Source organism: Globicephala melas, chromosome 8 (genome assembly GCF_963455315.2).
Source record: "Globicephala melas chromosome 8, mGloMel1.2, whole genome shotgun sequence".
NCBI lineage: Eukaryota > Metazoa > Chordata > Mammalia > Artiodactyla > Delphinidae > Globicephala > Globicephala melas.
The window spans coordinates 40444428-40454899 of NC_083321.1; the positions used below are offsets into that span (position 1 = coordinate 40444428).

The window sequence follows — 10472 nt, forward strand, 5'->3', positions numbered from 1 at the left end:
TTGTTTTTATGTTTGCTGAATGAATAAGTGAGCCCATATCCAACCATGACCCTCCGCTGCTTAAAATACCTCAGGGGCTGCCCACAACTGTCATGATAAAAATCAAAACACCTCAGCACAGCCATCAAGGCCTGACGCCCGTCGACAGCCCTTTGTAAAGTCTCCCATCTCTCTCTCATCACTACTGACCAAACCCTCGCTGCCTCAAGTCCCCCAGGCTTACCACACGAGGCAACATTTCTGTGCCTTAGCATGTGCTGGTTTCTCGGCCTAGAAAGCCCTCCTCTTATCCTCCTGGAATCTTCCTGTTATCTTTCCAGATCCAGACCAGGAATTTTCACCTCTGGTAAGGCCTCCCTGATTGCCCCAGTTGGGGGTGACACTTCCTCTTCTGATACACTAATACCTGCCATGATCATGTCCCACAGACAGGCTTGTCACTGTTTGCTCACAATCCTGTCTTGCCTTGAGGACTGGGATATTCCCGACACCTGTATGCCCAGTGCTCTGCACGGGCCCTAGCACATGACAGGATCTCAGTTAATACTGCAGCATGGATACATGAATAATAGTGACTAAACTTTCTGCATCCTCCAAGAGAGCTCCCTGACTTCAGTCTCTTTCACGATCCTCAAAAAATACAGAAGAATAAGGGAAATTAGTTCTTCTAATTTTATGCATGAGGAAAGTGAGGCCCAGAGAGGGTAAGAGAAAACAATGTACCCAGAGGCTGAGCTAGGGCTGGAATCCAGATCTCTTGCCATCAGCCCAGTGTTCTTTCCCAGAAGGTAGGTGGGACAAGAAGGAAGAATACGTCATTTACAGTTGACCTGTTCTGTGCTGGACACTACACTTCAATAAACTTTCCAGTTCTAGCATCACCACTGCGTCATAAGGAATGCCTTTTTACAGACGTGGAAACAGGCTCCGAGCCAGATCTGTCTGATGGCAAAGCCCGTGCTCTTTTCTCTGCACATGGACAGTATATGCAGTCCACCTCTGACCCTCTATCAGAGGCAATAATATGGCCTGAGTCAATCGTTCTGTCCCTCGACCATGTCTTTTAAACCAGCACCACACACAGACCCACAAGGCAGCCCACACGCCCAGACGACAGGCTGCATTTCACATGGCTTCCAAACCCAGGATATTTGGTTTGTAAGACAAAACCTCCATTTCTCCAGCAGAAAGTGAACACTATACACAATTACCCAGCCAAATTGCTGACGCTTAGACACTGCCTCACGCCGAACAGGGTCTGGTCTGCCCAGAGACATCCTCAGAGGATCCAGGACTCCCCCAGAGCTTGGCACTGAGGGCACCATGTAGCAGGAAGAGGGGGGACTGGGCTGGCGGGATCACAGTGTCTGGGTGTAGGCTCGGTCCCCAGAGATTGCTCCAGGGAAGAAGTGAAGTCACAGAAGCGCACCCCAAGGGAGTGGTTGGCAGGGAGGGGGCGGGGTTGGCAGGGGTATCCCTGCCCGGCCTGGGAGGCCTTCCCCACCCCACCCCTGCTTCTCACAGGGCAGCCGTCTCCATCTGAGGCTGGAAAGGCCAGTGACGCTGATGATATTCAGGTCCTAGAGCCAGAGAAGGCAAAGCCCTCAGCTCTTCCCCAGCTGGCCCAAAGGCCTGGACTTCCCTGCTTTCAGGGCCTTTGAACTGGGGAGTGGTCAGTGGACCACAGACCACAGTCTTCACCACAGACTCCAGCGTCAGACAGACCTGGGGTGAAATTGTTGCTGGCTCTGACCTTGGGCTAATCATTTAACCTTGCTGTGCTTCAGTTTCCCTATCTTTAAAATAGCAGCGCCTGTCTCCCAGCGTTGTTCCAGAGGTTTCCTGAAACAAAAGATGCAAAGAGCCTAACAAGGGGGTTGGCCCTTAGCAGACACTAAAAAATGTGAGTAAGCGTGAGTACGCCTTCCCCCACAGAAGTTCTGACTGCCTCACCCAGTGCTCTCTTGCTGGATTTGAAACCTGTTTTCACCTGGTTGAGCTTAAAGTCCAGGGAACACCCAGAATCCTCAGCAGAGATGCAATCAATCAAGTCTCAGTCTTACCTTTTTTTTTGAGGTGGCATTTGCCTGGGAAGGTACAAACCCGTCACCCGCACCGACCCACCAGCACACCGCCCAGTGCCAGGCATCTCCTGAGGCCTCAGGCCAATGATTCCTCCTCCCCTTTGTAACCAAGTGCTTCTGGGAGGATTAATCTTGAACATGGGAAACAGCTGCCAGCATCGGGTGACTTAATGCATACTGAGAAGCAAGATCTCAACACAGTGCCTGAAAGCCCACCACGAGAGTCCTTGTAAGTAATCTTTAGTGCTAAGCGTTGCCCCCCCACTCCTCCCCTTTCCAAATACTAATAGCCTTGGGCAGGTTAAAAGAATCAGTCTTAGAGTAAATTAGTTAGGGGTCTCGCCAACTTTGCAGTGTGGCTAGAGCCCTGTCCTGCATTCAGATGACCCTGGTGACACACATCTCTTGCAGATAAGAGGTGACAAATGACTTTCTGACCACATGGCAGACTTGAGAGCCCCTCATGGGGACAAGGAAAAACTGAGCATTAGGCTATGGCCTCACAGATCCAGGGGAGGGGGCAGAAGGGCCCTTCGCGTGTGCCCATGCTCTTCATCCTGAGCTCCGGCTCCAAAGGGCCATCCCTGATCACAGACCATGTGGTCCACGTGGTCTGCTCTGAGGGAGGCAGAGCTTAGGTCCAAGAGACACAGACCTCTCAGCAGAGCCCTGAGCCTAGGCGGGGTCACATGAGGAAGGGGTGGCCATAGGGCCAGGGCCAGGCATAGGGCAGGGGTCAAACTCCTTCGGGCACCCAGACACTCATGCTTTTGAGACAGGGAGAAGCTGGCAGTTGAAGCAGTCAGAGGAGGGGACATTTATCAATGGCCCAATTCATTCACAACAATCCCCATTGTCTGAGCCAGCACAGAGATGGGCATTTTCTCCCAGAGCTGCTGGGAAGAAAAGCCCCAAGACATGGTCACAAATCAGAGCCCAAAATACAGAAGCCAAAATTGAGACATATGGTTTGAAAACCAGATGAAATATTTGAAATTGGAGATGTCCCCCCAAAATTCCATGCAACGTGGTTCTCATCCTCAGAGACCAATAGAATGCTTAATTGCTGATTGTTCATTTATTTATTCTGATCTCTCTCTACGAAGGATGTAGGAGTTTACAGCTAAAGATTGGTATAATATAAAGTTATTAAAGCAGAAATTAAAATTCAAAGCCATGTTTCCAATGAACACGTTTACTAGGATGAAGCAATATGATGAACTAAGAGCTTCCTGGCAGCCAGAGTAAGAAGGTAAACACACAGGTGATGTCATGAGCTCAGCAGTCACACAGACCTGTAGAAATCCCTTGAGCACTCTAAGCTTCAATTTCCTTGTCAGAGGAAAAAAAAAAATGGGACTATTAACCTAATAAGTTTGCTGTGAAAAGTAAATGAAATAAAGCATGTATTATAGATTCAATAAATAGTGGTTGTTATTATTACCATTTTGGGGGTTGTCTGATTTCTCTTCTTTAAATTGGAACTATGTGACCTTAATAGGGTTGCCTTGATGCTCTATGAGTCCTAATTGTTGCTCTGAAATTCCGATTGGTAGGTATATGTATTTGATGAACTAAAACTGGGGAACCAGCCTGGGATTCACAGTGGGTACCTCATTTTCCAGAGTCTTTTCCTGAGTCTTAAGATGGCTGGGGGCCTCCACAGATAAGAAGGCTAGGGGAGGCACAGAGACTTCCTTCCCCACCACCTTCACTCTGTAAAAGGCTGCCCAGCTGACCACAGCCTGCCCTTATTTAACCATCCTCCCCAAAGGTCAGGTGGAGGACCAGGCCAGGGAAAGGTAGGTTCCAGCACCCCCTCAGGAAATGCATGAAGCCCATCTGCTCCCCTGCATACTGGAGGAGTTGGTGGGGTGAGAACTCAGACACTCCTTAGACCAAACCATAAACATTTAGAAAGAGAAAGTCAGTGTCATCGTTCTAACTTCCCAACTGAGGAAGCACATTTAGTGAGGGCACCTCATTGAGACCTGTCCACAGGAGAATGGTCAGGATGGGGAGGTCTAGAAGCCGTAACAGCAGCAGCCAGCTAATATTTGGGGCACCTACTCTTCCGGGCACTGTTTCGTGTGTCCCCAGTCCCCAAGGGGGGAGGTCAGGGAGAACAAGATTCTGTCAAAAAAAAGAGATAACCACTGGAAAGGAGCAAAGCAAAGGCTCTCCCTTTCAGCCTCGCCTGCAGATGGGAGACTCAAAACAGGGTTGACTAAAACCAAAGAAGAGAAGAAATCAGCCCATCTCAACTCAGTTCTCCTGCCTGTCAGATGACTGTCTGGGCCCAGCCCACGGAAGGCTCACTGCTTTTCTGCTGCAGGGGGAATCTAGAGAATAAACTAGAGCGTGGAGCAAATTACAGGTGCTGAGCTCTGCCTCAGATCTCAGACTGGCCCTGCTTGCCTTGCCAGACGGTCCTTTTCACTTCTAAAAAGGCAAGACTACTCCAAGAGCAGCCTCAGTTCTAGATCAAATGGGACACTCTGAAGGCATTGTATCAACATCTGCCCTGACCCCCCAGCCAAAGCCCCCGGCTTACGGTATTTCCTACTAAAGCCAGTTTCTTAGACTTGTCCAAGGTGCCACGTGTAGGCTAAAGGGGACTGAAAAGGGGACCTAAAAGGCTGAGAGTGGGTCAAGCCAGGGGTGCATGTTTGTGCATATGCGTTTTGCACACGGAGATACCTGTTGGATATGTGTCAATGTCCTCAGATGTACATACTGAAAGCAGGTGAGTGTTTACACGGCCCTCCTGAGACACAACATGTGCAAGACTGGTGTGGGTGGCGGGAAGGTGTGCACACATGAGCAGCTGTGAGTGTGTGGGTGTGGGTGCCCTGTGTTTGTGGGTGAGCATGGCTGAGTGGTCCTCCCACCTCCTCCTGCAGTGACAGTGGGGCTGTCTCCGCAACCCTGGCCAGTCAGCCAGGCTGGCTCAGACCCCCATTCAGTCCAGTGTTGGCGCTGAACTCCTGCCCCGATCAGAGTCCTGAGAAACCAAAGCCGAGTGACCCACAGAGAAGACATCCCAGCTGGGGACAAGTCGGGTCACCCTAGAAAGTCTGAGTTCAGATAACACTCCTTATCCCCAGCTTCTGTCTTCATCTGCTCACTCACACACATGCAGCCATCGACACACGACCCGCTCAGCCCCATGGAGCCTGCCTACCACACTCACCAATGCACACCCAGCGTACAGACACGGGGCAGCAAGGGCCACGCAGACACACGTGCCACCTAGGGCACACTCCAGGCCCACCTACACAGAAGTTCCCACACATACTGACACACTCACACCCTGGGACATATGCTAGAAAGTTCCCTCTGCTCACATACCAGCCCAGACACACGTCCTCCCACTGGCGCTCGCTCCCACTCACAAGCACTCACACTGATACACTTACACCTACTATCTAAATAGTCACAAGCATGCTCTGTCCCGGACCGGGCTGGGCACCGAATCCAGCCTGGGGAGCGCCGCCTACTTACTCCGAGCGAGTGAGAGCGCCTGTGCGCGGCTGCATGCAGCGGCCAGGCCAGTGGCGGCAGGCACAGCTGGGGCTGCAGAGGCTGCGAGCAAGTGACCTGCTCGGTGGCCCAGCCCGAGGGCCGCCGGCTGCCCGCGCCCCACCCCGCTCTGCCCCCGCCCGCCGCTCCCGCCCGCCGCCGCAGGACCTCCGGCAACAGTCCGCTCGCTGCCAAACCTCTGCCCCGCGTCAGCCACCGCTGCCTGCAGTCTCAGCCGGGCTGCGAGGCTCTTTTGGTGCCCCTGGCAGTGCAAACTTTGTGCTCTCGGCTGTGGGGAGCCCTGGAATGGGGACGCGGTCAGGTCTAATTAGAGACCTGGCTCGCACGGGGCCGGGCGGGAGTCACGGCGGGTAAGCACCCCGGACCCTCGGAGCCGTCCCGACCCTGGTGCCCACATGTGCCCCACATGCCAACATCTGGAGAGTAAAGGGAGTGCGTTGGAACTGAAACAAAACAAGGAGGGGTTTGGGTGCGGTTCACACGCTCTGCGGAGGGAGCGCTGAACTTTGAGCAGCCCCCAAACGCCTGGAATGCCACTTGGTTTATTGACCCTCAGGTGCTTCCCTTTGGAACCTAAGTCGCTCACATAAGATCGCTGACCTGCCAGAAAGGACAGAAGATGGTTGCAGACACTCGTTTTAACTTGGGGCACATCAAACTTCCGCTCTGCACTTAGTGTCAGATGGCTAAGTCTAGAGAAGAAGGCTGATTCCCACCCCAAAGCTCAGGAATGTCGCATTCCATCCAACCCCCTCCACCCTGCCGTGAATCATTCCCCACCAGGGGCCTGGAGTTCCTCTACCTACTCTGGGGCCACCAAGGAAGAGCAGACCCTAGCCTCCCTCGGGCACTGTTTCCAAATTTGAACCTGCTCATTGGCAGGAAGTTCTCCTTGGCATCTAACCTAAATCCCTCATGTGCAACTACTGTGTGTCAATATGCTCACGCTTTGTGTTCAGGGACAGGAAAACCGGTTCTGTCTCCAAGACACAATGATCACTCCAAGGTCCCATCTCAGCCTCTCTTCCTTGACGCTAATACCCGTGTTCCCTTTTTCAGGCCCTGGCTAAAAATGATGATTGCTCCCTGGCCCTGGACACATTGCAGCTCCTGACCTTAACTCAACTGCCTCAGCTCTCTGGGGACCCCAGACTCTGTAGATGCCCAAGTCATCCTCCTCAGACAAGCCAGCTTTGACTGCAGCCTCCGTCCATTGGAGACACCCTGATTCTACTCCCCAGATCCTTGAGAGGGGCTTCATTTCCTATCTCAGCAAAGGCTGTCTCAGGGCCCGGGGACAGAGCTTGAAGGCCCAGCCATTCACCTGGCTATGCGTTAACACTGAAGCCACAACCTTCCTCAAATGGGCAGTTTCCTGAATCTTTGAGTCCATTTCTGGTAGATCAGGTAGTGTAAAAAAAAAAAGGGGGGGGGCTTCCCTGGTGGTGCAGTGGTTGAGAGTCCGCCTGCCGATGCAGGGGACACGGGTTCGTGCCCCGGTCCGGGAAGATCCCACATGCCGCGGAGCGGCTGGGCCCGTGAGCCATGGCAGCTGAGCCTGCGGAGCCTGTGCTCCGCAATGCGAGAGGCCACAACAGTGAGAGGCCCGCGTACCGCAAAAAAAAAAAAAAAAAAAAAAGAGCCTGGACTTTATCCTCAAAGAAACCTAACCTTGCACACTGCCTCTACTACATTCTAGTCATGCGTCCTTGGACAAGTCACTTAAACTCTCTGAGGCTCAGTTTTCCCATATTTACAATGGGGATCATGATAATCTCTGCCTAGCTCATATGTTGCTGAAAGTATGAGACGAGCTCAGGAGTGTAAAAGTACCTGAATAGCTAAGATAGTTTTTAGTATGCTAGAAATGGAATGAGGCTCAGATCATGAACAGGATGAATATTAGCAAAAAACTTCAGAAATATTTCATTCCCAGGTACAAACTCTGGGTCCGAGTTTCAGGTAAAGAGAGGAACAGACTTGGTTTTTTAGATGTTCCTTTTAGGACACTTGGTATGGATGTCCCCCACCTGCATTCCCAAACACACACACACACACACACACACACACACACACACACGCGCACACACATCCACGTTCCCAGATACATACAGCACAGCCCAGCCTCCTGGGCTCATGTCGGCCCCATAGGCCCCAGCCTCTTATACCCTCGCTGGCCGTCTCTCCATTCCCAGGGGGCCTTCTCATGGCTCCAGTCTTGGCTGCAGCAACTCCAAGTCTCCTTACAGGGGCCCTGGCAGGCAACTCCTCTCTCCTCGCCCATCCTTCTGGGCCATGGCCCCCGCAGGCCTGAGACTCCAGGCAGAGGTGGCAGAGGCCTTCTCCAAGGCAGCTCAGAACTGAGGCTGCGGGGGGAGCTCAGAATTGGAGCACCATCCCCCTCAGCCTCCTCCCCTCCGCCCGCCTGGCTTCCCAGTGCTGTCCTGCTTAATTCTTAATGGAAATTCCATCCCCGGCGCCGGCCCTGGCTGCCTCAGGGAGTCCAGGCTTGGGCCAACAGCAAACTCCACCCAGAGACAGGAGGCCTGCTTGGCCATATAAACACATACATACATACACACTCAGCAGACAGACATGCCCAGAGTCATTCACAAACTCAGAGAGTCTCACCCAGACACATACCCACATACCCAGAAGGACAATAAGTATTATAATCACTAGCATTTACTGCATGGTGCTAAGTTTTTTGTAGTTATCAACTTCCCTAATCTCACGATTACACTGGGTTCGTGGACGTTAGCTATTATCCCTAATTTACACATGGGGAAACTGAGGCACAGGGAGTAATAACTTGCATTAGTAATAATAGCCTAACACGTGAGCACCAGGAACCATGCTCAGGGCCTTATGTGCATTGTTTCATTTTGCCACCGTGGTAACATTTTGTAGAAGTTATTTTTATTCCCATTATACAGACAAGGAGAATGGAGGCCAGATGGTTTAAATCATATGCCTGTGGCCTCACAGCTTGTGAGATGAAGGGAGACCCTATATAGATACGTGTGGGAGCCCTCATGAGTGAAAAGGGAGACATACAGGTAAACAGATACATGCAGACTCTCAGGGGCACAACCACAAATAGGTCCTTCTACCAAAGGAGAAGCCACAGAAATGGTTCAGAGCTGCAACAGGCAAAGGTCCCCTCTAGCCTGACGCCGTGTTCTTCTTCCCTCCCAAAAGGCCCATCCCAGCTCCACCAACTTCAGGAGTCACTTCAGGAAGGACAAGTTAGACCTAAATGTAGGGCAGATTTCATGTTTACAGTTCAGTCAGCCAGCCTGAACTACAGTCAACCCACAGCCTCAGCTCCAAATCTAGTTTACCCAGCACACCGCACATGGTCACCGGAAGAAGTCTCAGGTGCTCTCTTCTGAAGGGATCATGAATGAACCTCATGCAGGTAGCACCTCAAAGACTCTGGCACTGTCAGGAGCTGGCCGAGGAGGGCTCCTGGCCCCCAGCCCCGATGAGGCTGCACAGGACCCACAGGACAAGGCATGGTACCAGAGCCCAGGCCTCAGGCAGAACAGAGCATGGGCTGCCCGAGGGAGCTGGTGCCAGCTCCAATCTTGCAGAGAAGTGGCAAGACTTTGGTGGGAGGAGGGTGGGCACAGGAGGGGCAGGGCTATGATACAGGACAAGTCGCAAAGTCCAGAGCCCTGGGAGTTGGGGGAACAGGACTGCAAAAGAAGAGAACAGAAGAATTTAGCAGTCCAGGAACTTGTCCACTGCTGGAAATTTCCATGCTAAGTTAGACATCTCCAAGCAGGGGCTGTGCTGGCACTGGTGCTCATTCCCAGCAGCCCCAGTAGAGTGCTCAGGAAGGCCTGCCATGGCCAGTGTGATCCCCATTGTCTCTCGTCATTTCCTACCCCGTTCCCCTCCCAGAACTCCTCAACTGCTCCTGCTCACAAGCCCATCCATTCTGTGGTCTCAGAACAGCTCAGCATGGCAACCTTGTGGGACATCTACTTTGGAAAGGGGTTTTTCCAGAGAGACGTGCACAATTTAACCTGGAATCATGCAGCCAGGCAATGGCTCTCAGAGGAGGAGGTGTTCAGAGACCAAGAATCTGCATTTCTAAAAGGTTCCCAGCTGATGTGGATGGTACTGGTCTGGGGGCGTCATGCTCTGAGAACCACTGCTTTATAGAATAAGAGAAAGTCAGAGGTCGTTCCAGCTCAAAACTAAGGTGCAGCCTAACTTTAGAGGGCAAATGGTTTCGTCTGAAAGGCCCCTAAAGAAAGAATTTCCATTCCTGTCAGTAGTCTGTACTTTCCTTTCCCCAGCTGCCATCTCCCCATCTTCTGTGCTGGCCCTGCCCTCTGTTGGTCAGTCTCCCTTGGACTTTGTGATGGCTCTCTCTGCCTCAGTCCATCTCAAGTAAGACACAGCATCCTCCACTCTGTCCTCCACCTACTCAGAGAAGGTTATCAAGATGAGGAACCTGCACAAAAATAGCGGATGACCAGACAGGCTCTCATTTCTGAGGACTGAGATATCAGATCAGAAGGTCCTGACGATCGCAGCTGAAATGCCAGCCCACCCAGAGATATGAGCGATGGGCAAGGATCCAGTACCCATGGCTGTGACCTTAAGTCCTGCAGTCCCCTCCTGCAGCCTTGAGACATGCCCATGGAGATGCTGTCTTGCCTCCAGGGGTGATGGTGGGATAGGCCACTCAAGAAGGACTGGGAGAGGGGAATCTGGCCATAGGCCGGTGTGGACACCCCATTGACTCACTCAGGCCATCTATCTCTCTCCAGGCCTTCCTCTACAATGCTCTCAAAAGGGGAAATTTCCCTCAACTCCCAGAACCAGTGT

The 10472-nt window shown here is 52.2% G+C and overlaps 1 protein-coding gene across 2 annotated transcripts in view; it reads right to left on the reverse strand.

Annotated features, from left to right (window-relative positions):
- The window catches only part of INSC (INSC spindle orientation adaptor protein), a 121198-nt gene extending 115490 nt beyond the window's left edge, over positions 1-5708 (reverse strand). Inside the window, exon 1 of one of the 2 annotated variants that reach the window (XM_060304430.1) lies at positions 5589-5708. The gene's annotated coding sequence lies outside the window, so the exon portion shown is untranslated. Of the gene's footprint in view, positions 1-2063; positions 2133-5588 lie in introns of those variants that run through there. The other variant, XM_060304431.1, reaches the window with a different exon arrangement.
- Between the last annotated feature and the right edge of the window lie 4764 nt (positions 5709-10472).